Raw genomic sequence first — 27,425 nt, forward strand, 5'->3', positions numbered from 1 at the left:
ATCAGTGGATTCCTGGGCAGCATGAATCCACCGATTTAACACTGACCTGATTGTTGAGACAATAATATTACAGCTGAAAGCTACAGGGCGGCACAGGTTGGTGGGCCGGAGGGGCCTGTTCTGCCCTGTAGCTCTCAGTAAAATAAAATAAATAATATTCTGTACTGGTGAGGGTCGAGGGAGAGGAGAACTACAATACCGCAGATACAGCAATGGAACACAGTACAAAACAGAGGAGTGTACAATGCCACAGATAGAGGAAAGGTCAGGTTTAAAGCATGTGGAAATACTGTACAATACTGCAGATGCTGCAATGGTGAGGTACATGATAGTGGAGAACAACAATACTGCAGCTGTGTCAGCCGAAATAGCTCAGCTGGGAGAGCGTTAGACTGAAGATCTAAAGGTCCCTGGTTCAATCCCGGGTTTCGGCACTGGGACTTACTTATTGTCACCGCGATAGCATAGCAGTGTGTTGACAGTCCTTGACGAGGATGGTATGGACACCATCCAAAGTATCTGAAACTGGAGTATTTGAAGCAAGAATCAAGACACGCTATCAAACTGCATCAAGATCTCAACAAGAGAAACGCTAGACAATATTACTAGTAGGCTTGCAAATGAGCACCGAACCTCAGTTCAGCTGCTCTTCAAATGCTCAATTCTTGGTGCCCAAAACATGGTGGGACATCCTGAAATCTTAAAGGGGTCACGCCATCTCTCCATACTCTGGAGAGTTAGTGTCTAAATCCTGGAAGCTGGCAAGTTTGGAAGTGTCTTGTAACAGGACCCTGACTCCCGATGGTTTTGGCTACTTGGAGAGATGGTGATGGTAGTCTTGGATGAGAGCCGGATCCAAGAAGTCTCCCTGAGGCACTCAGCACTTTTCCTCGGGTCTAAATCCTTTCCAGTCAATGATGTGATAGGTAGATAGATAGGTATACTTTATTGATCCCGAGGGAAACTGGGTTTCGTTACAGCCGCACCAACCAAGAATAGAGCATAAATATAGCAATACAAAAACCACAAACAATCAAACAACAAGATGCAAACTATGCCAGATGGAAAATAAGTCCAGGACCAGTCTATTGGCTCAGGGAGTCTGAGCCTCCACGGGAGGAGCTGCAAGTTTGATGGCGACAGGCAGGAACGACCTCCCGTGCCGCCCGGTGTTGTATCTCGGTGGAGTGTGGCCGAAGTCCAACAGTAAAAAGTTCAATATCCGGTCTACAAACACGTTCCTCAATCATAATATAATCTAGATTTCCCCCTTTTTTTGTTAACCAGAACAGTAAGCACCCAACTCCTTTACGCTTACCGCTCTCAGTGCACTTCCGGTCCACCCGAATCGTCTGGAAGCCCTCCATGGAAAAGTTTTGATCGGGTATGTCCTCGTGCAGCCCCGTTCCAGTGAAACACATAACACCGCGCTCCCAAAATATTCTCTGACGCCTGGCTAGTGCCGTGAACTCGTCCATTTTATTACCCACCGAACTCCTCTTCTCCATAACTCTGTTGTCTCGACCCGGTCCTCTTTCCTTGACTTTGTGATCCCCCTCTGCATCCTCTGTGTGAACACCCCAAACACAAAGTGGGCCCAAAAGTCTTCTCACCATGAAGACCTGACCCCCATCGATAAACCTGGGTGGCGGCAGGGCTGATGGTGGTGGGGCTACAGGGCTGGTGCAGACAGATTTTAATTTAAACATGTGGAAGTTGGGATTGATCTTTAGGGTCTTGGGGAGCGGCTTGTAAGCCACCAGGTTTAGTTTCCTCAGGACTTTAAATGGTCCAATGAACTTGGGCGCCAACTTTCTAGACTCCGCTTGGAGAAGCAATCTTGAGTGGGCGGCCAGACCTGGTGCCCAGGCTGCAAAGCTGGTCCTTGCTTTCTCTTTTGGTTTGCTTTGGTTTCTGCCTTCCAGGTAGAGGAGAGCAAAATCTCTCTTGCTGTACTCTATTGTAGCATTGGATGAGATCTTCAGCTGCAGGGACCGCAACCTCAGCTTCCTGTTCCAGGAAAAGCAGCAGAGGACAACCAAACTGGCAGTAGGATGGTGACATGCTGTGTGCAGAATGCCGTAAGGTGTTGTCTGAGACCTGTCCACGTCAAATGGTCTCACCACTCAAGTCTTTGAGACCAGGTATCTTGGTGTACCTTCTAAACCCTGGTTGGTCTGGTCCGCTCTGCCAGGCCGTTGGACTGAATGAAATACGACGTGAATTGTGGACCACAATCCGAGACAATGTCCACTGGGAATCCATGGATCCTGAAGACCTGGTCTAGGACAATCTTAGCCATCTCCAACACAGATGGTAGCTTCTCCGAGGCAATGAACTTGCACGCTTTTGAAAACCGATCGACAATGTTCAAGCTGACAGTCTTCCCCTTGGATGGTGGAAGATCCACGACAAAGTCCATGGAGACACGTGTCCATAGTCTGTCCAGAACAGGTCGGGGTTGGATGGGCCCTTGAGGTCAGGTATGGGGCTTCTTGTTCCGGTTGCACACCTTGCATGCCTGCTGAACCTCTCATCATTCGGGGCCACCAATACCTCCACTTGATAAACTTGATGCTCCTGGTAATCCCTGGGTGAGCGGCCATTCTCAATGAATGCCCCTTTTGGAGTACCAAGGACTGGAAGGAACTTGGGAAGGGCAGCCAGCCTGGAAGTAGTACCTGGGACCGGAAGGAACTTGGGAGGGGCAGCCGGGATGGAACTTGGGAAGGGCAGCCGACCTGGAAGACCTAATTAGTTTTACTTATTTTTTATAATGCTCACGTTATAACAGTATTTGTGTATTTATTTTTCATTTTTTTCAGGATCTACTGGGAAAGTCTCAAAGATCGACCGGTCGATCCCGAGTGACCAGTTGGTGACCCCTACTATAATCAATGCATGGCTACAGGCTCCCGGCTCCCATCCTTCTTCGGTATGAAGAAGCCACCTGCACTGGCCAGCGAGGTGGAGGGTCGAATGAACCCCATAACAAGAGCTTCCTTTGTGTGTTCTTCCAATGTGCTTCTCTCTGGACCAGAGAGCACGTGTAATCGACCATGTGGAGGACGTGCCAGGCAGAAGGTCTATAACAGTCGTAGGGCTGCTGTGGTGTAGGGGTCGAGGCCTTTCCCTTGCTGAAGGCCACTTACAGGAAAGAGCTTCAACCGGTCTGGGTGTTGCAAATTCTTCTGAACCGTCCTTCAAGGACGATTCCTGAGGCTTCTTAGGTGGCTGGGGTGGTTCAACCCACCCTCGAGACTTCTCCCTAGGTTCACTGGACTCCATAGTATCCTCTAGCGATGGCAAAGGAGTGTTACAGATGTCCCTTGAGCCCCTGAGAACAGGCTCCAATGGTAACACTCACAACACACTGGAGGAACTCAGCAGATCGGGCAGCATCTGTGGAAACGATCAGTCGATGTTTTGGGCCGGAACCCTTCATCAGGACTGAAGAGGGAAGGGGCAGTGGCCCTATAAAGAAGGTGGGGGAGGGTGGGGAGGAGAAGGCTGGTAGGTTCCAGATGAAAAACCAGTAAGGGGAAAGATAAAGGGGTGGGGGGGGGCGAAGCAGGGAGGTGGTAGGCAGGAAAGGTGAAGGAGGAATAGGGGAAAACACAATGGGTAGTAGAAGGAGGCAGAACCAAGAGGGAGGAGATAGGCAGTTGGAGGAGGGGGCAGAGTGAAATAGGGACAGAGGAAGGGAGGGGGAGGGAATTAAGGGAAGCTGAAGGATTCTATGTTCATACCAAGGGGCTGGAGACAAGTATATGAGGTGCTGCTCCTCCAACCTGAGTTTAGCCTCATCATGGCAGTAGAGGCGGCCATGTATGGACATATCTGAATGGGAGTGGGAAGCAGAGTTGAAGTGGATGGCTACCGGGAGATCCTGTCTGTTCTGGCGGATGGAGCAGAGGTGATCCTCCCTTTAATCAGGACCCGACAGCTGGATCCCTTTGGCTTCAGGTCGCCTCGCACTGAAGTCTGTCCCCTTGCTGGTTGTAGGTCTTTGGAGACTCTGGGGGTCAGAATACCACACCGCAAACAAACCCTCTTGCGATAACTGGACCAAGCAATGACTCTCCCCTCCCTGCATGGATGGGTTATACTGGGACAGCCAAGGGTAGCCAAGGGTCAGGGGCATGAGTGGCAAGTCAATACTGTAGAAACTGATGCTCCCCCGCCCCCCCGGATCCCCAATCCTCATCAGCGAGACCACAGTCTGGATCTGCCTGGTGGGCAGCCATCAAGGCAGTTGCGGGCTAGGACTGCATCAACTCTCGCAGCGGTATATCGAGCCGCTGGGCAGTTCCCAAATCCATAAAATTACCCGCTGTCCCGAGTCCACACAACAAAACCTCAATTTACCCCAGGTGAACTCTGCCTTCGGCACAAAACCAGAATCTGTGGGATTGGGATTAATGGCTGCCGTCCAGTCCTCCCGATATGGGACAGTTTCAGCAGTCCTTCAGGCGGCTGCAGCTTCAGATGCTTAGCCCGCAGGCGACCGGCTTCCCTGCAGTAATAGGGGCAGCTTTGATTCCGACACTGGGACCTCCCATCAGCGGAGAACCTTGTGTAACTGACCTGCATGGGCTGGGCAGAGGGTTATGGTCTGAGATTTGGGGTCGAACCGCTGCAATAGTTGGTATACGGTGGCCTGGAGGTCGAGTATCTCCGCCGGGAAACCCTCTCCCAGTGGCTGGCCAGTTATACTGTGACGAGAGTCCTTGACAAAGATGGTTTAACCCAAATGCTGGAGTATCTGAGGCACAGTATCAAAGCAAATCACAAACTGAACACAAAAAAAAAACTAGAGGATATCACGAGCAGGGTTACAATTGAGCATCGAAACTCACTTCAGGTGCTCTTTAAGTAATCAATTCTTGGCGCACTAAACATGATTGCCAATTAGCGGGACTGTATAGAAACCTTAGAGGGTCCGCACCAACTATCCAGTTGCTGGGCATGGGTGAGAGAGCACAAGTCCGGGTATTTTTAGCGTTTTTAAGGGGTACAGGGTTTTTTTATAGGATATGATGGATAAACAGGAATAGGGTACTAGGATGGTCAAAGATGGGAGGGTAAAGTGTGTGTGTGTGTGTGTGTGTGTGTGTGTGAGAGAGAGAGAGAGAGATTGGGTGAAGGGATTTAGAATATATGTCTAGTGCACATTCCGGAGCAGAGGGTGGCGGTAATGCACCATTAAGCTGGATGCCAACCGCCGTAAAAGAAGATACAGACAGACAGACAGCCAACTATCCATATTCCGGAGAGTTAGAGCGTCCAAATTCCGGAAGCTGGCACCGTTGGGCGCGTTTCTTATCAATTGGTCAGCGCATCTCTATAGTAGCTCGAAGTTCAGTTAGCACATCCTCTGTAAGCAAGATTGTAGATCATTCGCGTATGTACATCATTCCTCCAGATGGTCCAGTTTCATCCCACAGTCTAAGGATATATTGTTTAGTGGGATCACTGGTCATTTTAAACTGTCCCGTGATTAGGTGAGGATTAAAGCGGTGACTTGCTGGGCGGCGCAGCTTGGTGGGCGGAAACGCCTGCTCTGCTATTTATCTCGAAATAAATAAATAAATTTCCGGTGATGTAAAAAAAAAGTCAGATAAATACAATACCACAGATGCTGGAATGCTGAGGTACAACTCAGAGGAGAAGTATAATACCACAGATATTAGAATGGTGAGGTTTAAAGCACAGGAGAAATACAATACTGCAGATGCCTGAAAGGTGAGGTACAATGTGCAGAGAATCAGATTTAATATCACTGGCATATGTCATGAAATTTGTTAACTTTACAACGGCAGTACAATGAAATACATGATAAGTAAATATACGGGAAAAATCCTGAGTTACAGTAAGTATATGTACATAAACACAATACTGCTGATACTGGAATTGTGAGACACAAGGCACAAGGGAAATACAATGCTGCAGATGCTGGAATGGTGAGGAAAAAGGCAGAGGAGAATGACGGTCCTGTAGATATGTTAGCCAAAATAGCTCATTACACACCCCTCCAACCAAAATAGTTATGTCCCCATGACTTTGAAATAATTTGTCATCCTGTCATTAATAACACGGTTTTCAAAGGAATTTCATGATGTCAGAACCTCCAATCCATTTGTAAAGAGTAGTGACATATCTCACTAGGGGGATAGCCATAGCGCTCAGTTCCCCCAATGTTACATAGGCCAGCCTATGTGGGGGTCTCCTGATTCTTTGAGACCTCCTTACCCCATCATCTACTTCTTCAGATTCTGACACTCCGTGGGATATTTCTAGTCCACATGGCAAGGACTCCCCCGGTCTATCACTCGAGCCCTCCTGCAACTCAGTTCCCTCTGCCACTTGGCTCAGCCCCCCTTCATCCCCTTCACGGTCCTGCCGAAACCCAGTCTGTCCACAGATAGTCCCCCCGATTTCACATGACTCAGCGTGAGAAGGGTTGGGAATCTCTTCCTCAATCAGTGGGGAATTAGCAAAAGGCAGCATATACCACACCTCCATTTCCTCATCCTGTGAGTCCGTATCCCTCTCAGGGGCAGGTCAGGTCTAATCTCTCCTGCTGTTAGTCCTTCAGTCTCTCCATGTCACCGCAGAGTCCTCTTACCAGGTGTAGGCTCCAGGTCTGGCTCTGGGTCAACCTGCGCCTCTTGTCCCGGGGCAGAGGGCAGTTCCGATGGAGAATCCTGTCAGTCCCATTCCCATCCTCTGGTTTCACCCCGAAAACTGGTACGTTTGGCATCTGACTCTCCACTACATAGGGTGTAGCCGCCCAGCGGTCAGCCAACCTATGCTTCCCAGGTAGCCCCAAATTCCTTATGAGGACCTAGCATGAGTTGGGAGAACCTAACCTTTTGATCATACCTCCTCTTATTTTCTTGATTCTGCTTGGCAGCCGCGACCTCAGCTAATTCATAAGCCTTTTTCAGCTCCCTTCTCATAGCAGACACATACTTCAGGTGAGGCTTTGGTGGTAGGTCTTCCTCGTCAGTCGCAAAACAGAGGTTGATGGGCAACCTCGCCTCGTGCCCAAACATCAGACAATATGGAGATAATATGGTAGCTTCATTTCGTGTACAGTTGTGCAGTGGACCAGGTGAACAATATATTGACTCCACTTGTTCTGTTGAGCTCCAAGGCCCCGAGCATGTCTAGCTAGGTCTGATTGAACCCCTCAGGCTGGGGATCACCCTGCGAGTGATAAGGATTAGTCCTTGACTTCTCGACTCCAAACATACCCAGTAACTCAGTAGGTCGGGCAGCATCTGTGGAAACGATCAGTCAATGTTTCGGGCCGGAACCCTTCGGCCGACCCGCTGAGTTCCTCCAGCGTGTTGTGAGTGCTGCTTTGACCCCAGCATCTGCAGATTATTTTGTGTTTACGATACCCAGTAACTCATGTATGAGCCTACTCCCTGATCACTATGCATCTGCCTGGGGAGGTCATAGTCAATGAAATACCTCTCCCATAACACTGTGGCTACTGTGGATGCCCTCTGATCCTTGGCAAGGAAAGCTTGCGCATATCTGGTGTAGTGATCCGTAATGACCAAAACATTCACCATGTTGTTGGCATCAGGCTCTATTGACAGGAAATTCATTCACACCAGGTCAAGGGGCCCTGCACTCTGCAAATGGGACAATAGAGTGGCCCTCGTAGGCAGCGTCTTCCTCTGAATGCATCGAATGCAGGGCCTGCATTACTCTTCGACCTCCGGCTTCATTAGGGGCCAGTAAAACTGATCTCCGAGCAATCCATAACCACATACCGTAATCACTTTACTGGACAATAGTTTAACACAGACTTAAACACACAACCCACTGGATCAATGCTCAGGGCAATCACACAGCATCCAATGAAATCGATCCCGGACGAGCCCCCACGATGAAACACTCCAGTTCCATCGGCTGCGTATGTCTAGGGGGGACAATCTCCAGCCCCGTCAAACAGGGGAAATTGAGGCGCGAGCCCATCCCGAAACCCGTTTGTGTGAATGCTGCGTGATTCGTTACCCGGTTACAAATCAGTACCACAAAATGGACAGTACACCACATACAATTAAATGATTTAACTTTATAATTCTTAATTTGACTAAAGGGTTAGTAAAGAAAAAACAAAAAAAGAAAAGTGCCCATTTTAATGAAACAGTCTAGTGTGCACAAGTTGGAGCTCATGGTTTCCCCTTCGCCGATCTTCCCTCGATCTCCCCGGGCTTCGTCGAATCACGGCCCCACTCTGGGTCGACTCCTATGACCTCTTCTCTCCGGCGTCTTCTCTCTTCTCCCTTAACAAAAGCCCCAAGACTAACCTTAGTGTTCCTCACCAAAGAAACCTCCCCTAAATCCGACCATCCTAATTGGATGGTACACAATTCTCCTATCTCTTATCTTTAACAGTAACCCAAACAAGCAGCGTACACTGAACAATACAGCATAACAGAGAAAAAAATGAACCATATGAACCAGGGCATTATGTTAGGTTTGGGTTAAATCAGTGGGGTGCCTGTTTTGCGCTATATCTCTCAATAAAATCAAATAAACAATATTCTGCAATGGTGAGGGATGATGGAGGGGAGAACTAAAATACTGCAAATACCGCAATAGTGAGGTACAAAGCATAACAGGAGCAAACTACTTTAGATAACTGAATAGTGAGGTACAAGGCAGAGGAGTATACAACACCACAGATACAGGAGCAGTGAGGTACAAAGCACAGGGAAAGCCAATACTGCAGATACTGGAATGGTGAGGTACAAGGCAGAGGAGAAATGCAATACCACAGACACTAGAATGGTGAGGTAGAACCCAGAGGAAAAGACAACTGCATATAGAAATATAAAAACCTACAGCACAATACAGGCCCTTCGGCCACAAAGCTGTGCCGAACATGTATTTACTTAGAAATTACCTAGGGTTACCCATAGCCCTCTATTTTTCTGAGCTCCATGTACCTGTCTAGGAGTCTCTTAAAAGACCTTATCGTATCTGTCTCCACCACCATCGCTGGCAGCTCATTCTTTGCACGCACCACTCTCTGCGTAAAATCTTACCCCTGACTTCTATTTCCAAGCACCTTAAAACTATGCCCTCTCATGCTAGCCATTTCAACCCTGGGAAAAAGTCTCTGACTATCCACACTATCAATGCCTGTCATCATCTTAAACGCCTCTATCAGATCACCTCTCATCCACCGCTGCTCCAAGGAGAAAAGGCCGAGTTCACTCAACCTATTCTCATAAGGCATGCTCCCCAATCCAGGGAGTATCCTTGTAAATCTCCTCTGCACCCTTTCTATGGTTTCCATATCCTTCCTGTAGTGAGGCGACCAGAACTGAACACAGTACTCCAAGTGGAGCCTGACCAGGGTCCTATACAGCTGTAACTTTACCTCTCAACTCTTAAACTCAATCCCACGGTTGATGAAGGCCAATGCACCGTATGCTTTCTTTAACACAGAGTCATCCTGTGCAGCAGCTTTGAGTGTCCTATGGACTCAGACCCCAAGATCCCTCTGATCCTCCACACTGCCAAGACTCTTACCATTAATACTACATTCTGCCATCATATTTGACCTACCAAAATGAACCACCTCACACTTATCTGGGTTGAACTCCATCTGCCTCTTCTCAACTCAGTTTTGCATCCTATCAATGTCCCACTGTAATCTCTGACAGCCCTTCACACTATCCACAACACCTCCAACCTTTGTGTCATCAGCAAATTTACAAACCCATCCAATTTCTCATCCAGGTCATTTATAAAAATCACAAAGAGTATGGGTCCCAGAACAGATCCCTGAGGCACACCACTGGTCACTGACCTCCATGCAGAATATGACCCATCTACAACCACTCTTTGCCTTCTATGGGCAAGCCAGTTCTCGATCCACAAAGCAATGTCTCCTTGGATCCCATGCCTCCTTACTTTCTCAATAAGCCTTGCATGGGGTACTTTATCAAATGCCTTGCTGGAATCCATATACACTACATCTACTGCTCTACCTTAATCAATGTGTTTAGTCACATCCTCAAAAAATTAAATCGGGCTTGTAAGGCACGACCTGCCTTTGACAACCACACTGACTATTCCTAATCATATTATACCTCTCCAAACATTCATAAATCCTGCTTCTCAGGATCTTTTCCATCAACTTGCCAACCACAGAAATAAGACTCACTGGTCTATAATTTCCTGGGCTATCTCTACTTCCATTCTTGAATAAGGGAACAACATCTGCAACCCCCCAATCCTCCAGAACCTCTCCCATCCCCATTGATGATGCAAAGATCATTGCCAGAGGCTCAGCAATCTCCTCCCTTGCCTCCCACAGTAGCCTGGGGTACATCTCACCCGGTCCCAGTGACTTATCCAACTTGATGCTTTCCAAAAGCTCCAGCACAACCTCTTTCTTAATGTCTAGATGCGCAAGCTTTTCAATCTGCTGTAAGTCATCCCTACAATCGCCAAGATCCTTTTCCTTAGTGAATATTGAAGCAAAGTACTCATTAAGTACTTCTGCTATCTCCCCCGGTTCCATACACACTCTTCCACTATCACACTTGATTGGTCCTATTCTCTCACGTCTTATCCTCTTGCTCTTCACATACTTGTAGAATGCCTTACACTGCAAATACTGGAATGGTGAGATACAAGGCACAGGGAAATACAATACCACAGATGCTGAAATGGTGAAGTACAACACAGAGGAGAACCACAATACTGTAGATACGTTAGCTGAAATAGCTCAGTTGGGTGTCGGACCTCTGAGTTCAATTACGATATCCTCTGTCGACAAGTTTGAACGTCATTCACGTATGTGCATGAATTTCCTATGGATGGTCCAGTTTCATCCCACAATCCAGAGACATACAGGTTAGATGGTTAATTGGTCATTTTACAGAATGTTATTTATTTTATTTTATTTAGAGCTGTAATGAAGTTGTAGCTCTAAATGAAATAAATAAAATAAATTTATCTACAGTAACCAAATACTGCAGCTATAGGAACAGGGAGGTGCAAAGCACTGGGAAAGACAATATTGCAGATGCTGGAATGCTGAGGTACAAGACAGAGGAGAAACTGCAGCTACGTCAACTGAAATAGCTCATTTGGGAGAGCATTAGTCTGAAGATCTAAAAGTCCCTGGATCAATTCTAGGTTTCAGTATTGGCACTGTATCAGCATATCTGTTACTGTAATTTTATTTATTATATTTTATTTAGAGCTGCAACTATTACAGCTCTAAATAAAATTCTGCAATGGTGAGGGACAAAGTAAAGGAGAAGCAAAATACTGCAGATACGGGAGTAGTGAGATATGAATCACAAGAGAAATACAATACTGCAGATACTGAACTTTTGAGATCCAAGACAGAGAAATACAATACCCCAGATACTGGAATGGTGAGGCACCAAGAGAATTACGATACTGCATTCTGGAATGGTGAGGTACAAGACAGAGGTGAGCCACACTGCTGTAGATACATCAGCCGAAATAGCTCAGTTGGGAGAGCGCTAGACTGAAGATCTAAAGGTCCCTGGTTCAATCCTGGGTTTTGGCACTGGGACTTATTTATTGGGCACCGCGATAGCTCGTGGCGTCAGAGTTCGGAGTTCAATTCCAGCATCCTCTGTAAGTAAGTTTCTACGTCCTTCCCCATGAGCACATGGGTTAACTCCCCACAATCCAAAGACCTACTGGTTAGTAGGGTAATTGTTTTGGGTTAAATCAGTGGGTGCTGGGCAGCATGGCTTGATGGGCCAGAAGGGCCTGTTCCAGCTGTATCTCTAAATAAAATAAAATGACAGAAATTCTGGAATGGTGCGGCACAAGGTAGAGGAGAATTACAAACAAAGATCTGCAGATGCTGGAAATCCAAGCAACGCACACAAAATACTGGAGCAACTCAGCAAGCCAGGCAGCACCTATGGTAAAAATGTACAGTCGACGTTTCGGGCCAAAACCCTTCGGCAGGACTGGAGAAAAAAAGCCGAGGAGTAGATTTAAAAGGTTGGGGGGCGGGGGAGGAGAGAGAGAAGCACCAGGTGACAGGTGAAACTGGGAGGGGGTGGGATGAAGTAGAGAGTTGGGAAGCTGAGTGGTGAGATGAGAGAAAAGGGGATGGGAAATGGAGAAGGGAGGGCAGGTGGCTGGGGGGCATTATTGGAAATTTGAGAAATCAATGTTCATGCCATCAGGTTGGAGGCTACTCAGACAGAATATGAGGTGTTGTTCCTCCAACCTAACTGTGGCCTCGGATACAGGAATGGTGAGGTACAAAGCACAGAGGAGAACCACAATACTGCAGATGCTGGGACAGTGAGGTACAAGGCAGAGGAGAACCACAATACTGTAGAGATGTCAGCTGAAATAGCTCAGTTGGGAGAGCATTAGACTGAAGGTCTCGGGTTCAATCCAGGGTTCTGGCACTAGACATTTATTGGGCACAACATCAGCATATCAGTTAGCACAACTCTTACAGCTCAGGGTGTTGAATCTCTGAGTTCAATTATGACGTAAGCAAGTTTGTATGTCATTTCCAAACATACATGGGCTTACTCTGGATAGTCTGGTTTTATCTCTCAGCCCAAAGTCCTACTGGTTAGTCGGTTTGCTGGTCATTTTACACTATCCCATGATTAGCTGAGGATTAAGTCGGTGTGTGGCTGGGTGACGCAGCTTGGTGGACTGGTAGGTCCTGCTGAGCGATGTGTCTCAAAATAAAATAAATAAGTAAAATTCTGGAATGATGCGAGGTAAAGGAGAACCGCAGTATCACAGATACAGGAATATACACAATACTTCAGAGGGTGTAATGGTGAGGTAGATAGCACAGGGAAATACAATACTGCAGATGCTGGAATTCTGAGGTAGAAAGCACAGGGAAATACAATACTGCAGATGCTGGAATGCTGAGGTACAACAAAGAGGAGAAATATAATACCACAGATATTGGAATGGTGAGGTTTGAAGCACAGGAGAAACACAATACATGTACTGCAGTTGCCTGAAAGGTGAGGTACAATGCGCAGAGAATCAGAATCAGATTTAATATCATGGGCGTATGTCATAAAATTTGTTACCTTTACAGTGGCAGTGCAATGAAATACATGATAAGTAAATATAGAGAAAAAACTGAATTACATTAAGCATATAGGTACATAGATAAAACACTGCTGATACTGGAATGGTGAGACATAAGGCACAGGGAAATACAATACTGCAGATACAGCAATGGTGAGACACAAGACACAAAGAAATACAATACTGCAGATGCTGGAATGATGAGGAAGAAGGCAGAGGAGAAGTACAATCCTACAGATATGTCAGCTGAAATAGCTCAGCTGGGAGAGCATTAGACTGAAGAGCTAAAGGTTTCTGGTTCAGTCCTGGGTTTCAACATTGGTATTTATTTAATGCATATTGGTTTGCACAACTCTATTTCAGCTCGGGTGTCAAGCTCTGTTCAATTATGACATCCACTGTAAACAAGTTTATACGTCATGTCTGTAAGTGCATAGATGGTCTGGCTTCATCCCACAACCCAAAGACGTACTTCTTAGTTCATTGGTCATTTTACACTATCCCATGATTAAGTGAGGATTAAATTGGTGGGTTGCTGGGCAGTGCAGTTTGGTGGGCTGGAAGGTCCTGTTGCACGATGTACCTCAAAATAAAATAAACGAGTAAAATTCTAGAACAGTGCAAGGTAAAGAAGAACCGCAATATCGCAGATACAGGAATATACACAATACTTCAGAGGGTGTAATGGTGAGGCACAAAGCACAGGGAAATACAATACTGCAGATGCTGGAATGGTGAGGTACAAATCACAGGGAAATACAATACTGCAGATGCTGGAATGGTGAGGTACAAGACAGGAGAACCACAGTATTGTAGCTGAATCAAAATAGCTCAGTTTGGAGAGTGTTAGATTGAAGATCTAAAGGTCCCTGGTTCAATCCTGGGATATTGTGATTCTCTTCTTCCTCATACCTCTCCGTTTCTATATCTACAGTATTGTACCTTTCCTGTGCCCTGTAGTTCAACATTGCTGTATCTGCGGTATTATATTTTTCCTGTGCTTAGTACCTCACCATTGCTGTATCTGCGGTATTGTAGTTCTCCTCTGCCTTGTTCCTCACCGTTCCAGCATCTGCAGTATTTTACTTACAGAAGACACCCATTTGGACTCCAAACTCAGATGGCCCGAGCTGTAATAGTGTCACATTAACTCGTCTTCCTAACGAGAAGATTGCAAACTGTGCGAATTGGAAATAACATCTCTATCTCACTGACAATTAAAACTGGCGCGCCACAGGGATGTGTGCTTAGCCCACTGTTCTACTCTCTCTAGACCCATGACTGTGTGGCTAGGCAAAGCTCAAACAGCGTATATAAATTTGCTGATGATACAACCATTGTTGACAGAATTTCAGATGGTGACAAGAGGGTATACAGGAGTGAGATGTACCAGTTAGTTGAATGGTGTCTCAGCAACACCCTTACATTCAATGTCTGAAAGACCAAAGAGCTGACTGTGGACCTCAGGAAGGGTAAGACGAGGGAACACATACCAATCCTTGTAGTGGGATCAGAAGTGGAGAGAGTGAGCAATTTCAAGTTCCTGGGTGTCAAGATCTCAGAGGATCTAACCTGGATGCAACATATTGCTGCAGCTATAAAGAAGGCAAGATAGCAACTACATTTCATTAGGATTTTGGGGGGATTTAGTATGTCAAATGAAACATTTGAAAACTTATACAAATGTACCATGGAGTGCATTCTGACTGGCTGCATCACTGTCTGGTATGGGGGGGGGGGTGGGGCTACTTCACAAGATCTGAACAAGCTGCAGAAACTTGTAAAATTAGTCAACTGTATCAAGGGTACCAGCCTATGTAGTATCCAAGACGTCTTCAAGGAGTGGTGCCTTAGTCAGGTGGCATCCATCATTAAGGATCCCCACCACCAAGGACATGCCCTCTTAAAACTGTTACCATCGGGGACGTACCAAAGCCTAAAGACACACTCAGCGATTCAGGAACAGCTTTTTTCCTACTGCCATCCGATTTCTAAAAGGACATTGAACCCATGAACACTACCTCTCTACTTTTTTTTATTTCTGTTATTTTGCACTATTTAACTTTAACCTTACTAATTAATAGAAATATATATACTTAATGTAAGCTTTTTTCTCTATATTTATTTATCATGTATTTCATCGTACTGTTGCCATAATGTTAACAATTTCATAACAAATGCTGGTGATATTAAATCTGATTCTAACGGCTATGCACAATAATTAAGTACCAGTGATGAAACCCGGTATTAAGACCATAAGACTATAGGAGCAGAATTAGGACATCTGGCCCATCGAGTCTTCTCCGCCATTCAATCGTGGCTGATCCTTTTTTTCTCTTCCTCAACCCTATTTCCAAACCTTCTCCCCATAACTTTTGATGCCATGTCCAATCAAGAACCTATCAATTTCTGCCTTAAATATACTTAATGAACTGGCCTCCACAGCTGCATGCAGCAACAAATTCCACAAACCTACCACCCTCTGGCTAAAGAAATTTATCCGCATCTCTGTTTTGAATGGACACCCCTCTATCCTGAGGCTGTGCCCTCTAGTCCTAGACTTCCCCATCATGGGAAACATCCTTTCCACATCTACTCTGTCTAGACTTTTTACCATTCAAAAGGTTTCAATGAGATCCCCCTCATCCTTTTAAATTACAGACCCAGAGCCATCAAACGTTCCTCCTATGATAACCCTTTCTTTCCTGGAATCATCCTTGTGAACCTCCTCTGGACCCTTTCCAATGCCAGCACATCTCTTCTAAGATGAGGAGCCCAGAAACTGTTCACAACACTCAAGGTGAGGCCTCACCAGTGCCTTATAAAGCCTCAGCATCACATTGAATCAGGGACCTTTAGAATGGGGATGGGAAGTGGAACTAAAATGGGTGGCCACTGGGAGATCCTGCTTTTTCTGGCAGACAGAGTGTAGGTGCTCAGCAAAGTGGTCTCCCAATCAAAGGAGTCTGTTGGGGTCATATATTGTGTCCAGTGCTCCCCATGTGGCCTCCTGTTTATCAGTGAGACCGGAAGTAGATTGGGAGACCGCTTCACCAAGCATCTACGCTCCGCCCACCAAAAAAAGTGGGATCTCCCAGTAGCCACCCGTTTTAATTCCACTTCCCTTTCCTATTCCAATGTGTCTATACATTGCCTCCACCACTGTCGTGGTGAGGCCACACTCAGGTTAGAGGAACAACACCCTATATTCTGTCTGGGTAGCCTCCAACCTGATGGCATGAACATCAGTTTCTCAAACTTCCGGTAACGCCCCCACCCCCCCTTTCACCATTCCCCATCCCCTTATTTCCTCTCTCACCTTATCTCCTTGCCCACCCATTGCCTCCCTCTGAAGCTCCTCCCCCTTTTCTTTCTTTCCTGGCCTGCTGTCCTCTCCTATCAGACTCCCCCTTCTCCAGCCCTGTATCTCTTTCACCAATCAACCCCAGCTCTTTACTTCATCCCTCCCCCTTCAGGTTTCACTTATCACCTTGTGTTTCTCTCTCCCCTCCCCCCATCTTTTAAATCTACTCCTCAGCTTTTTTTCTCCAGTCCTGCCGAAGGTCTCAGACCGAAATGTCGACTCTTTTCCTAGATTCTGCCTGACCTGCTGAGTTCCTCCTGCATTTTGCGTTGTGTTATACTGTATTTCCATGTTCTGTACCTCACCATTCCAGAAGCTGCAGTATTGTATTTCCCTGTGCTTTGTATCTCACCATTCCGGCAGCTGCAGTACTTTATTTCCCTGTGCTTTAGCTCATCATTCCAGCAGCTGCAGTATTGTATTTCCCTGTGCTTTGTATCTCACCATTCCAGTATCTACAGTCTTAGCCACCCCGATAGTGGAGCGGTTATTGTGACATTATTACAACTCACAGCTTCGGAGTTTGGAGTTCAATTCCAACAACCTGTGTAAGCAAGTATGTACACCATTCCCATATGTGCATGGGTTTCCTCTATGTGCTCTGGTTTCCTCCCACTGTCCTAAAACATAATAGGTTAATTGATCACTGTAAATTGTCTCTTGATTGGGTTTGGGTTCAATCGGTGGGTTTATGAGAGACGCGGATTGATGGGCCGGAAGGGCCTGTTCTGTGCTGTATCTCTAAATAAATAAAGTAAATAAAATGCTGGAACTGTGAGGTACAAGGCAGAGGAGTATACAATATAACAGTGAGGTACAAAGCAAAACAATACTGCAGATACAGCGATGGTGAGGTACAAGGCACAGAGAAATACAATGCTGCAGATGCTGGAATGGTGAGGTACAAGGCACAGAGAAATACAATACTGCAGATACAGCAACGGCGAGGTACAAGGCACAGAGAAATACAATTCTGCAGCTGCTGGAATGGTGAGGTACTGTACTAAGCCCAGGGGAAATACAATACTGCAGATGCTGGAATGGTGAGGTGCAAGGGACAGAGAAATACAATACTGCAGATGCTGGAATGGTGAGATACAAGGCACAGAGAAATACAATACTGCAGATACAGCAACAGTGAGGTACAAGACAGAGGAGAACTATAATCCAACAGCTGTGTCAGCCAAAATAGCTCAGTTGGGAGAGCGTTAGACTGAAGATCTAAAGGTCCCTGGTTCAATCCCGGGTTTCGGCACTGGGACTTATTTATTGGGTCCCACTTTAGTGTGACTCTGTTGCAGCCTGTGTTATCGGAGTTTGGAGTTCAATTGCAACGTCCTGTGTGAGTGAGTTTGTAATTCCTTCCACTGTGCACATGGGTTTCCTCCGGCTGTTCTGGTTTCCTGTCAAGGTCCAAAGACGTACAATGAGTAGGTGAATTGGTATTTTAAATCGTCGCAAGATTAGGGTGTGGTTAAATCAGAGGTTCCAGGTCAGCACAGCTTGGTGGGCCAGATGTTCCTGTTCTTCACTGTATCTCTCAATGAACTAAAATAAATAATATTTATTATCAGGTTACTGGCACCTTAAAACCAGTCGCTTCAGACAGATGGGACTTGTCAGCCGTGGTTGGCAGCTCATCAGAGAAAGACAACTCTGACCTCAAACCTGCACTACTTTGTGGCTACACCGACTCATGGGGAAGGCTTGAAGAGTAAACTTTCTTACTTACTGCCCTTTGTGCTTTTGGTGCTTAGGGCAGCAATGAAGGTCCCCCATCTCTGTCTGTACTGTCCCTCACAGATGTAGAAGGATTCTTCATTGCTGTTTATTAACAATTTCTTTTGACCAGTCAGGGTTGTTAGCTCAGAGCTGAACCCCCGATCCTGGTGGACTGGTGGACCACTCAGTCTGGCCTCTACACTTTGACCTGTTTGGCATGGGTGACCCTTCCAAGGGCCAAAGCATAAAGCCCTGACTCCAGCCAACGTAGCTCTCTGGGTCCTTGAGGCATGCAAGTCCCCAAACCCAATGACAAGGCTGTGGTTCTCCTAGAGGTTGAGGGTAAACCCACAGGAAAAATCTGAAGCTGGAGTCCCTAAGGCAGTCCTAACGTTGAGTTCAATGCTGACTGGCAACCCCTGGGACACCACTCTATATTGGTTCATCAGATGTGTGAAGAGGGGAGGCTGCTAATTGGTGTCCATTTTGTACTGTCCTGTCTTGTGTATCACATAGACAGCCAGGACACAACATCCACCATTGACCTTAACAAAGGCCCATCAATGGGTCAGTTCTACTGAGCTCCACATTCACTCTCACCCTGTTCCCTACCCTTTCCGTGACAGATTAATCCAGAGTACCTCCTTTAAATCCCTGCTACTTCTTACTCGTCAGATACTTATCCAGCTCTCTTCTGGATACTACAATTGAATCTGCCTCCATTGAAACCATTGCTCCATCTCCCAACAGGTTAACTTGCAGGTTGAGTCAGTGGCAAGGAAGGCAAATGAAACATTGGCATTCATTTCAAGAGGACCAGAACATAAAAGCGGGGATGTAATACTGAGGCTTTATAAGACATTGTCAGACTGCACTCAAGTATTGTGAGTGGTTTTGGGCGCCCCACACAGACTTCCAATCTGCGCCTTGTAAGGCATGAAAATGCCCGACGCAGGCCTCTCATGGTCTGAGTTGACGTTTCCCTTTTGGCCCCTTATTTAACAAAAGATCTGCTGGCCTTGGAGAGGAGGCTCACGAGAAAGGTTCCAGAAAAGAAAGGGTTAATGTACGAGGAGTATTTGATGGCTCTGGGCTTGTACTCGCTGAAGTTAGAAGAATGGGGGTGGGGGGGAATCTCATTGAAACGTATTGAATATTTGAAGCCTAGATAGAGTGGAAGTGGGGAGGATATTTCCTATAGTGGGTGATTGTAGGACCAGAGGGCACAGCCTCAGAATAGAGGGACGTCCATTTAGAACAGTGGTGAGGAGGAATTTCTTCCTCTTCCACAGAGGGCGGTGAATCTGTGAAATTCACTGCCACAGATGGCTGTGGAGGCCAAGTCATTGGGTATATTTAGAGCTCAGGTTGATAGGTACTTGATGTGTCAAGGTGTCAAAGGGTATGGGGGGAAGACAGGAGAATGGCCATTTGTGTCTGCTCTGCCTCTCTACCCCATTCTCCTGCCTTCTCCCTGCTTCCATCAAGGCCCTCTTCCTGCACTTGTTTCCGTCTTCTTACAATGTCTGAGCCTGTTGCTGCATTACAACCTATTTCTCATCAGCAGCTACTGAACTTTCCCAATCCACTTGGGAACTTCTTTCCTTCTTTTGAACATTACCAGTCTGCCAAATTAGTTCAAGATTGTTTAATGTCATTTCCTGTACACAAGTGTGAAGGAGAACAAAATAATTGTTTCTCTGGATCTGATGCAGCACAAAAAAAAACAGAAAGATAAAGAACACAACAATAATAATAATAAAAAACACAATAAATATAAATATATAGGATAGAAATAGAAATATACATAGATTGATTGTATGTCCATAAAGTGACACTGGGCACAGGAGTGTCTGTACAGAAGGTGACTCTACAGGAAATGATGAAGTGGTGGTGGTTGGGTGTGTGGAGGGGTGGGTTAGTGGGTGGAGGTGTCGATCAGCCTTACTGCTTGGGGAAGGGAACTGTTTTTGAGTCTGGTGGTCCTGGTGTGGATGGAATGTACCCTCCTCCCTGACGGGAGTGGGACAAACAGTCCGTGAGCAGGGTGGGTGGGATCCTTCATGATGTTACTGGTCATTTCCCACCACCTTTCTGTATAGTGTTTGTGTGTGTGTGTGTGTGTGTGTGTGTGTGTGTGTGTATTCTTTATTTTATTTTATTTTTTGAGAGTTAAGACTTGCAGCACCAGGTTCAGGAACAGTTGCTACCCCACAACCATCAGGCTCTCGATCAAAGGGGATAACTTCACTCAATTTCACTTGCCCCATCATTGAAATACTCCCACAACCAATGGGCTCAATTTCAGGGGCTCTTCAACTCAGGTTTTTGATATTTATTGCTTATTTATTTATCATTACTATTTCTTTTTCTGTATTGTCTTCTACACTCTGGTTGAATGCCCTAGTTGTGTGGTCTTTAATTGATTCTGTTATAGTTATTATTCCATAGATTTGCTGAGTATGCCCACAGGAAAATGAATCTCAGGGTTGTATATGGTGACGTATCTGTACTTTGATAATAGATTTATTTTAAACTTTGGAGAATGGAGAACCAGCACGCTAGCCTCCATCGGTCAGGAAATGGAGAATACTGTGTAATTCAGTGCATCCCCAAAGACCTTATAGGGGCACCATGGAAATGTGTTATCTAAATGTCTCATGGTTTGGTACAGCAACCGCTGTGCCCAAAGAAACAGCAGAAAGTTGTGGACACCCCTTAGCACATCACGGAAATCAGCCTCCCCTCCAGAGACTCTGCACTTCTTGCTGCCTCAGTTAAGGGAGGGAACGTCCCTCCCTCCCCTCAGTAAAGCAGCCAGTATAATCAAAGACTCCACGCTCCCTGGACATTCTATCTCTGCCCCTCTCCTATCGGGCAGAAGATACCACAGCCTGAAAGCACGTGTCACCTGGCTCAAAGGGCAGCTTCTCTCCCTCTGTTATCAGACTCTCGAATGAACCTCACATATTCTCCGTTTCCCATTATACCTTGTCATGACCTTTTGCACTGTATTTGTCTGTGTGCATTGCACTTTCTTCTGCGCTGCTTTACAATATTCTGCATTCTGTTTTTTTTTAGACTTCTCAAATCTAAATCAGAATCAAGTTTAATATCACTGGCATATGTCGTGTGTCCTGATGGAGGGTTTCGGCCCGAAACATCAGCTGTTTATTCATCTCCATAGATGCTGCCTGACCTGCTGAGTTTGTGTGTGTTACTCCAGATTTCCAGCGTCTGCAGAATCTCCTGTGTTGTAAAATTCGTTGCTATGCAGCAGCAGTGCATGGCAACGTGTAATAATAAAACAATCTATAAATTACAATAAGAAATAAATTAAAATAATTTAATTAAATGATTAGTGCAAAGAGAGAGCAGAAAGAAGTGATGCATCTCCTTTTGAAGATTTTTAAGGGTGAGAGGTGAAATATTTAATCTGAGGAAGAACTTCTTCACTCAGAGGGTGGTGAGTGTGTGGAACGAGTTGCCAGTGCCAGTGGTGCATGCGAGCTCGATTTCAATGTCTAAGAGATGTTTGGATAGGTACATGCAGGGGGTATGGAGGGCTACGGTCAATGGGAGTAGACAGTTTAAATGGTTCAGCACAGACTAGATGGGCCAAAAAGCCTGTTTCTGTGCTGTACTTTTATATGGTTCGATTTCAACTTTAATTTCCTGCTGGAAGGAGGGGACCTGTGTAGTATTTCTGGATGAATTGAAGCCTGTCAGGAACTAATTGACCACGGTAAATGACTACAGAATCAGAATCAGACCGAGTTTGTAAATCTGGTGGGAGCAAAGGATGTTGAGAATGGTGAGGGTGGAGCGCCGTGGGAGGGATGTGGGACAGGTGGCAGGGGGGTAGCCCTGCTGCAGACTCACCCAGCCCTCAGACACCTGGTAAGGTCACTTGATTCCAAACAATTGGTTTATTGATCATTACAGAATGTCTCTCTGGTGATTCCCACTCCCTCCCCTCTCCCTTCCCCTTTATCCAACCGTATTTCCCCTCTCCCTGCTCCCTCCCACTCTCAGTCCACAATAGAGACCCATATCAGAATCCGGTTTATCATCACTCACATATGCCATGAAATTCGCTATTTTTGTGGCCGCAGTACAGTGCAATACATAAAATTACTACAGGACTGTGCAAAAGGCTTAGGCACCCTAGCGGGTAAGACTTTTGCACGGGACTGTGTGTACAAGTACTGATTAGTCGTGATAAGCTTAAGTAGTAAAATAAGCAGTGCAAAAAGAGAAAGTTAAGGAAAAGTAGAAAAGAGAGCAAAAGAATAGTGAGGTGGTGCCCATGGGTTCACTCCCCATTCAGAAATCCAATGACAGAGGGGAAGAAGTCTGCATGCACTCAGCCTATCCATACAAGGGTATAATGATGAGGCTTTTTAAGGCATTGGTCAGACCGCACTTGGAGTGCTGTGAGCAGTTCTGGGCCCTTTATCTAAAAAAGGATGTGCTGGCATTGGAGAGGGTCCCGGTGAGGTTCACAAAAATGATCCCAAGAATGAAAGTGTTAACATATTAGGAGTGTTTGATGGCTCTTGTCCATGTGTGTGCAGTTTTGGGCTCCTTATTTTAGAAAGGATATACTGACATTGGAGAGGGTGCAGAGAAGATTCACGAGAATGATTCCAGGAATGAAAGGGTTACCATATGAGGAACGTCTGGCAACTCTTGGGCTGTATTCCCTGGAGTTCAGGAGAATGAGGGAAATATTCCAACTGTTAAAAGGCCTGAACAGATTAGATTTGGCTAAGTAAATGGTAGGGGAGTCTAGGACAAGTGGGCATGACTTCAGGATTGAAGGATGTCTATTTAGAACAGAGATGCAGATAAATTACTTTAGTCAGAGGGTGGTAAATCTGTGGAATTTGTTGCCACGAGCGGCTGTGGAGACCAAGTCATTGGGTGCATTTAAAATAGAGATAGATTAGCCAGGGCATCAAAGGGTACGGGCAGAAGGCAGGGGAGTGGGGATGACTGGAAGAATTGGATCAGCCCATGATTGAATGGCAGAGCAGACTCGATGGGCTGAATGGCCTACTTCTGCTCCTATACCTTATGGTCTTAACACACCGGGGTTTACAAGAATGAGGGGAGATCTCATTGAAACCTATCGAGTATTGAAAGGCCAACATTGAGTAGATATGGAGAGGATGTTTCCTACAGTGGAAGAGTCTACGACTGGAGGGCACAGCTTCAGAATACAAAGATGCTGCTTTAGAACAGAGGTAAGGAGAAATTACTATAGCTAGAGTGTAGGTGCCAAGGGACTTGGGAGTCATCGTGCAGGATTCCCTCAAGGTTACCATGCAGGTGGCAAGGAAGGAAAATGCAGTGTTACCATTCACTTCAAGAGGAGGAGAATATAAAAGCAAGGATGTGACGTCGAGGCTGTACCAGGCATTGGTCAGACCGCCCCTTATCTAAGAAAGGATGTGCTGGCATTGGACAGGGTTCACAAGAATGATCCCAGAAATGAAAGGGTTAATATATGAGAAGTGTTTGATGGCTCTGGGAATTACAGCTAAAGGAATCCGATTCCGAGAATTGAAGATCAGCTTTGCTAGCCCTCTACGTATTAGGAATTTGTTCTGGTGTGTTGGTCAGGTGCGACATGCAACAACAATCAACATTCAACAACTATAAAGAATTATGTAAAAGGTTAAGGTACAGATATGGAATAAAATGTGCATAAATATACAAGTACCTGTACGTAATCTGATTAACCTTTCTAGTGAGCCCCCCACTCCCCAGCCTCCTCTATCAATTACCTCAGCCACTGCACTTTAAACCGCTGTTTACATTGTAAACGCATGCTGGTATTTATGTATTTGTGCACATTTGTTGCATGTTGTGCCCATCAAGATTTTTCCTCTCAGGTTAGTGAGACTGTAGAGGTTATAGGTTAAGGGTAAAAAGTGAAATTCCAGATGATGGGTCTTGGCCTGAAATGTCGATTCTTTATTCCTCTCCATGGACGCTGCCTGACCTGCTGAGTTCCTCCAGCATTTCAGGACATAAGACACAGGAGCAGAATCAGACCATTCAGCCCATTCCATCGAGTCTGCTCCGCCATTCCATCAGGCTGATTTATTATCCCTCTCAACCCCATTCTCTTGCCTTCTCCCAGAAACCTTTGATGCCTTGACTAATCAAGAACCTATCAAACACCTCTTTAAGTATTCCCTATGGCTCGGCCTCCACGGCCGTCTGTGGCAATGAATTCCACAGACTCACCACTCTCTGGCTACAGACGTTTCTCCTCATCTCCCTTCTAACTGGACGTTCCTCTGCTCCGAGTCTGTGCCCTCTGGTCCTGGGACTCCACCACCTGAGGAAATATCTTCTCCATATTCACTCCATCTAGGCCTTTCAATGTTCGATAGGTTTCATGGAGATTCTGAATACTGTACATTGTGTGTGATGGAAGAAGAGCCTGTGGGGGGAACGCTTTCACTCAGAGGGAGGTGTGAGTGCGGAACGTGCTGCCAGTGGGAGTGGCGGATGTGGGTTCAATTGTCCGGGGGCAATATTTTCACAGAGAGTGGTGGGTGTGTGGAATGTGCTGCCAGGGAGTGGTGGTAGAGACAGGTACATTAGACATTTAAGAGACTTGTAGATAAGCACATGGATGATAGAAAAAGGCTGATTATGTAGGAGGGGAGAGTTAGATTGATCTTGGAGTAGGTTAAAGGTTTGGTAGAACATTGTGGGCCGACAGGCCTGTCCTGTGCTGTAATTTTCTTTTATGTTGCATGTAATATTTAAGAGAAGTTTGGATAGTGTATGTTAAGGGACTGGAGAGCTATGGTGTGAGTTCAGAAAATTCAAAAGTTCATTTATTATCAAAGTATACAACTCTGAAATTCTTCTTCTCCAGGTAGCCACGAAACCAAGAAAGAAAAGAAAAGCAGCACGATCATCAGTCCCCAAATCCCTCCTCCCCACACAAAAAACAGAACAGCAACATTGACACCCCCCCAAAATCCCACTCCCTGCATAAAATAATGAACAAAAATGGCACACGCACATTGACCCTCCCAACACCCCCTCCCCGCACAAAAAAACCCAAGAAAGATTGGGCAAGAAACAAAGAATATGAAAAAAGCTATACGACTGAAAATCTACAGTCCAAGTCCACATCCAAAACACAGAAAACCTGAGCAGAGTGGCAGACCACTCCTGCTCCGTAGCAGAGCGGCAGACCACTCCCGCTCCGTAGCAGAGCGATCAAAAGACAGGCAGCTGGCACTCACCCTCGTGTTTCCGTCCCCCTCGTCACTTTAATCGGTAAACACGGGAAGCTTTAATTGGCAAAATGGAGTTGAACATCAGCGCACGCGCTGTCCCGTAGCCTTCTGACCATGAGTGGTATTGCAACAGCAATTTTGCACTCAACGTCGGTAAGATCACTCAAGCAGCAGCGGGCGCGAAGCTGTTTCCCACTTAGTCGCATTGACCTGAACTCACCTTGACCTTCACCTGGACTTCCGGTCAATATGGCATCTGGGTACAACAGCAAAAGGAGGTCCAGGGAACACACATCAGTCCTCCTGGAGGGATCAGAGGTGGAAAGAGTGAGCAATTTCAGGTTCTTGGGTGTCAACATCCCTGGAGGTCTATCCTAGACCAATTACACTGCTGTAAGTACAAAGGCACAGCAGTGGCTATATTTCATTAGGAGTTTCAGGAGAATTGGCATGTCACCAAAGACTTGCAAATTCTTAGATGTACCGTGGAAAGCATTCTCATGGGCTCTGTCACTGTCTGGTATGGGGGGGACCACTGCACAGGGTCAGAAAGAGCCACAAAGTCGCAAACTTAGCCAGCTCCAACGTGGGCACCAGCCTCTCCAGCATCGAGGGCATCTTCAAAAGGAGATACCTCAAAAAGGTGTCATTCATCATGAGGGACCCCCATCACCCAGATCATGCCCTCTTCTCATTGCTGCCATCAGGGAGGAGCTACAGGAGCCTGAAGACACACACTCAACATTTTGGAATAGCTTCTTCTCTGCCATCATCACATTTCTGAATGGACATAGAACCCATGTACACTAAATAAATATTTTTTGCACTACTTATTTAATTTTATGTTTATACATATTTCTTATGGCAATTTATAGTTTTAAAATGATTATGTATCAATGATTCCTGTGAGATCGCGGTGCGTTCCAATGTAGTCGCCTCTATGGGGTCAACCAAAGGTGTTATTGTCTTTTTAAACATTTTTTTTATGATTGCAAGACCTTCCTGGACATTAAGAACTTGAAAGCACTGCAGGTCTGCCCCATCAGCGGGTCGCTTGTTCGTGGAGAAACAGAAGGAGCTGGACTCGGAGCGCACCGTGGTGCCGTCTGCATCAGAGAGGCATCGGAGGAGTTGGCACCTGAAGGCAGTGCGCAGTCTGACTGTGATGGTCTCAGTCGCTTTTCTGGGGATCGAAAAACCCTGTAGGACATCGTTAATGTGGAATGCTGCAAGCTGATCCACTGGTTTATTGCCGAACGGCGGGGCCAGATGGTGGGGGGGCTGCGTGACCTCAGCCTTAGCGATGACTGGGCCTCAAGCTGAGGTATCGCCTGTTGACACGAGACCTGTCAAGAGCTGGGGCCCCCCCACTGGAGGTGGTGTGGTGTAGCATCCATTGATTGCTCCGCAGAACACAACCTGTATCATCTTCAACTCAGGGACAAGGAATATTTTCTGTCTGTATGACTGCTACCTTAAATGTTCCACATGCGCCTTGTGCTGTGTTTTGCACCTTGGCTCCAGAGTATTGCTGTTTCATTTGGCTGTATTCATATACAGTTGAATGACAAATTAAGTTTAAACATAAACTGCTGGGGCAGACAATGTATTTCAGGATGTACAGTATGCCAGTGATATTAAACCTTATTCTGATGAACTAAAGGGCCTGTTACAGTGCTCTATGACTCTGAACATGCACCATTGCTGTGCAGCAAGACACAGAGCAGTGATGCATGACTTACGTGGTTGCCCATCTGCCTACTGCACGATGTGCGGGTCCCGAGTCCCCCAGGCACCGACAATGCCGCCCAGCGACCAGTGCGCATGCTCAGTCCCGCTCTGCCGCCCAGCCCGCACTCCCTACCTAGTGCGCATGCTTGATCGCTCTCCCTTCCCTGCCGCACTCCCTGATGCGCGCATGTGCTCTCCTCTCCGCAGCGGCCGCCACGGAGGTGCGCATGCTC

General features: G+C 46.2%; 1 long non-coding RNA gene and 2 other non-coding genes across 3 annotated transcripts; 2 read left to right on the top strand and 1 right to left on the bottom strand.

The window, feature by feature from the left end:
- The first annotated feature begins 361 nt into the window (after nucleotides 1-361).
- Nucleotides 362-434, top strand: trnaf-gaa (transfer RNA phenylalanine (anticodon GAA)). The gene has a single exon. It is a non-coding gene; the product is annotated as a tRNA-Phe (tRNA).
- A 6,928-nt stretch (nucleotides 435-7,362) lies between these two features.
- LOC134360033 (uncharacterized) lies at nucleotides 7,363-27,273 on the bottom strand. The gene is made up of 3 exons (XR_010021234.1): nucleotides 27,204-27,273; nucleotides 25,682-25,764; nucleotides 7,363-8,306 (listed from the first exon to the last, which is right to left on the bottom strand). It is a non-coding gene; the product is annotated as an uncharacterized LOC134360033 (long non-coding RNA).
- trnaf-gaa (transfer RNA phenylalanine (anticodon GAA)) lies at nucleotides 17,651-17,723 on the top strand. Its single transcript has one exon. It is a non-coding gene; the product is annotated as a tRNA-Phe (tRNA).
- Nucleotides 27,274-27,425: the final 152 nt, after the last annotated feature.

The sequence above is a fragment of the Mobula hypostoma genome, chromosome 21, assembly GCF_963921235.1.
Source record: "Mobula hypostoma chromosome 21, sMobHyp1.1, whole genome shotgun sequence".
Taxonomy (NCBI): domain Eukaryota; kingdom Metazoa; phylum Chordata; class Chondrichthyes; order Myliobatiformes; family Myliobatidae; genus Mobula; species Mobula hypostoma.